Source organism: Neophocaena asiaeorientalis, unplaced genomic scaffold (assembly GCF_003031525.2).
Source record: "Neophocaena asiaeorientalis asiaeorientalis breed wild unplaced genomic scaffold, Neophocaena_asiaeorientalis_V1.1 scaffold269, whole genome shotgun sequence".
Classification (NCBI taxonomy): domain Eukaryota; kingdom Metazoa; phylum Chordata; class Mammalia; order Artiodactyla; family Phocoenidae; genus Neophocaena; species Neophocaena asiaeorientalis.
The window spans coordinates 242354-246406 of NW_020174154.1; the positions used below are offsets into that span (position 1 = coordinate 242354).

The 4053-nt window shown below is 47.1% G+C and overlaps 1 pseudogene; it reads left to right on the top strand.

Moving 5' to 3' along the window:
- Nucleotides 1–1223: 1223 nt before the first annotated feature.
- On the top strand, nucleotides 1224–2894 carry LOC112406343 (60S ribosomal protein L5-like; annotated as a pseudogene).
- The last annotated feature ends 1159 nt before the right edge of the window (nucleotides 2895–4053 follow it).

The following is a 4053-nucleotide window of genomic DNA, read 5'->3' on the forward strand; positions in this document are numbered from 1 at the left end:
AGAGCTACCATGTTCCTTTCCAACAGCCTAATTTATGGCATAGGACTAAGGAGATCCTGTTTCTTTATATACTGAGAAGCAGTTCTTCTCTAGCTCAACTCATACTTCCTGAGAGTTTAGGTCCAGCAAAACAGTGTTAATGCCAGGGCAATTAAAAATTTTGCGGGGGCGGGGCCTGTAGGACTCTGCAAAGGACTGGAAATATGAGACAGTGGCTCATGCCTGTCCCAAGCATTGAAATTTACTGGGTGGAACTAAGGGTCTCCAGAGAGTTTATTATTCATATGAAGGTGTCTAGTCTCCTCTTCAGAGGCTGGGAATGACCTGAATTCTAAGCTAGGGTTGACATAGAGCTTCCCCGTTTGCTTTGTGTTTTTTTTTTTTTTTTTTTCGGTACGCGGGCCTCTCACTGCTGTGGCCTCTCCCGTTGCGGAGCACAGGCTCCGGACACGCAGGCTCAGCGGCCATGGCTCACGGGCCCAGCCGCTCCGTGGTATGTGGGATCTTCCCAGACCGGGGCACGAACCCGTGTCCCCTGCATCGGCAGGTGGACCCTCAACCACTGCGCCACCAGGGAAGCCCTGCTTAGTGTCTTTAAATAGAGCGGACGTGAGTGTATCATGTTCATCTTGAAGGAGTGTGGAGGACTATGGAGCCGCCACACAAAGTCCCTTTTCCCCAAGAAGCAAGCACGCAGGTAGGAGGTAGGAATATTCATCCAAGGTAAGCGAGTGTTAAACTTGCAGGATTCCCCCCCACCAACCCCATGTTTTTAACTAGGGTCTACTGATATCTTCTCTTGTTGCCCAGTTTGTAGACAAGGTTTCATATCCTCAGTTCTTTGAACATTCTGGACCTTATTTTGAATCACCTGGGAGTCTGGTCTAAAATGTAGATTCCTAGGTCCTACTCCAGACCTCCTGAATCAGCATCTCAGGAGTACAGCCCAGGAACTGCCTTTTAAACACATGCCCCAGGTGATTCTAAGACTCACTGGTTTGCCCAGCACCGGTCCAAAGTTTCTGAGGAGTGGCAGCTCTGGAATGTCTTAGGCTGTGGCATGGCACTGTGTTCTACAGGGTCGGAGGTGGGCTAGGAGACACGTCTGGCTGCACTGGCTAGCAGTCATCTAGCTGCTCCATGGTACCTGCGTGTTTGTTCAAAGTGGCTTTGGAGGCTGCAGGTCTGTGACAAGCTGCAGACACAGGTCTCTGTTCCGCAGGATGGGGTTTGTTAAGGTTGTAAAGAATAAGACCTACTTCAAGAGATACCAAGTGAAATTCAGAAGAAGACAAGAGGGTAAAACTGATTACTATGCTGGGAAATGCTTGGTAATCCAGGATAAAAAGAAGTACAGTACACGCAAATACAGGATGAGTTCATGTAACCAACAGAGATATCATTTGTCATATTGCTTATGCCCGTAGAGAAGGGGATATGACAGTCTGGGCAGCTAATGCTCATGAACTCCCAAAGTACGGCGTGAAGGTTGGCCTGACAAATTATGCTGTAGCACACTGTACTGGTCCACTGATGGCCCAAAGGCTTCTCAGTCGGTTTGGCATGGACAAGATCTATGAAGGCCTTGTGGAGGTACCCAGTGATGAATACAATGTGGAAAACACTGATGGTCAACCTGGTGCCTTCACCTGCCATCTCGATGCAGGGCTTGCTAGATTTACTACTAGAAATAAAGTAGGGCCTGAAGGACGCTGTGGACGGAGGCTTGTCTATCCCTCACAGTACCAAACGGTTCCCTGGTTATGATTCAGAAAACAAGGCATTCAACACAGAAGTACACTGGAAGCACATCATGGGTCAAAACGTTGCAGATGGGAACCCTCTTGCACTGTCGGTGGGAACGTAAATTGATACAGCCACTATGGAGAACAGTATGGAGGCTCCTTAAAAAACTAAAAATAGAACTACCATATGACCCAGCAACCCCACTACGGGGCATATAACCTGAGAAAACCATAATTCAAAAAGAGTCATGTACCAAAATGTTCACTGCAGCTCTATTTACAATAGCCAGGACATGGAAGCAACCTAAGTGTCCATCGACAGATGAATGGATAAAGAAGATGTGGCACATATATACAATGGAATACTACTCAGCCGTAAAAAGAAGTGAAATTGAGTTATTTGTAATGAGGTGGATGGACCTAGAGTCTGTCATACAGAGTGAAGTAAGTCAGAAAGAGAAAAGTAAATACTGTATGCTAACACATATATACGAATCTAAAAAAAAAAAAAGTCATGAAGAACCTAGGGGCAGGACGGGAAGAAAGACACAGACCTACTAGAGAATGGACTTGAGGACACGGGGAGGGGGAAGGGTAAGCTGTGACAAAGTGAGAGAGTGGCATGGACATATATACACTACCAAACGTAAAATAGATAGCTAGTGGGAAGCAGCCGCGTGGCACAGGGAGATCAGCTCGGTGCTTTGTGACCACCTAGAGGGGTGGGACAGGGAGGGTGGGAGGGAGGGAGACGCAAGAAGGAAGGGATCTGGGGATATATGTATAAGTATAGCTGATTCACTTTGTTATAAGCAGAAACTAACACACCATTGTAAAGCAATTATACTCCAATAAAGATGTAAAAAAAAGTTGCAGATGATATGCATTACCTAATTGAAGAAGATGAAATGCTTATAAGAAACAATTTTCTGAATACATAAAGAACAAAACTCCAGACATGATGGAGAGATGTATAAGAAAGCTCACGCTGCTATATGAGAGAATCCAGTCTATGACAAGAAGCCTAAGAAAGAAGTTAAAAAGAAGAAGAGGAACCATCCCCAAAGGTCTCTTGCCCAGAACAAAGATCAGGTAGCTCAGAAGAGGGCAAGCTTCCTCGGAGCGCAGGAATGGGCTGCTGAGAGCTAGTAAACCAAACCACCCTTTTCTATGAAGATTTTTCAGATAAAGACAGTAATAAACGTATTGACCAAGCAGCTCCCCCAAAAGTGTGGCTTTGGAGGAAGTTAATTATGGGGATACTAAAGCCTACCCCCCAGCCATGCCATGTAATGGTATTACCCTACTTCCCACCCCCCTACAAGCTGGAAAAGATGCTGAAGCCCAAGAGACAATGTGATTTGTACTTTGAATGAGACACAAAGATAACTTTTTAAAAATTCAGCCTCCTGACACGTGCACCTCAATACCCCATATGAAAACTCAATGCATTTCCATTAAACCTCAGTGTTTAGCACGCCCCCTTTCCTCTCTCAGCTCAGGACTGCAGCACCTCCCGAGGGTGAGCCTGGATGCCCTCCCTGTGGTTCTAAGCACCTAAAAGACCCTTCTGGCACCTCCACACATCGTCCTACTCCCTCTACATACCCCAGGCTGCTTGCTGCAAACGTCTGTAACTATCTACGAGAACACACGTAGCTGGTCCTCAGGGCAAGACGGAAGTGCTGGAGAGTTAGTCTCCCTGAGAGCAGCCCTCAAACAATGACAGATGGGGAGTTGGCGGAGAAATACCCCAGCTTCCTCATCCCACTGGTGGGATAACTCTGGAACGTGTTCAACACTCTCCCCAAGAGGTCGCTGCTGGGGTTGATCTCCAAGAGCCCATGATGGGCACTTGCTTCTTCTCACATGCACCTGTGGCTCCCTTCCCTTCTCTTCTCACTCCTCCACTTTCCAACCAGTGTTTCCTGGGACCTCCTTCCAAATAACCAACTTGCATGTGAGTTTTTGTCTGAGGGCACCCCTCGGGATGTAAAAGACACAAAGGTGATCTAACAGCTCTGAATGGACCCTGGCACTGTAAGAGACAAGTGTGGAGGCCAGCAAACCCCTGTATCTGTAGCATTTTGGCGTGATTGTCTAAATCATCCGACTGATTTCTGCTCCCTTTTTGCTGACCTCTGTGCAAAACCTGTGGATGATGAGCAACCTTGATAGCCTGTTTCCATTGCTCCTCCTAAATAATGAGCCTTTCGCTACCTAGAGTGACAGGAGCAGAGCCACAGCAGTCCCGGTGTGCCCTGTTGCAGACTGAACCTTCTGTGCTCTACGTCAGCAGGTCAAGATC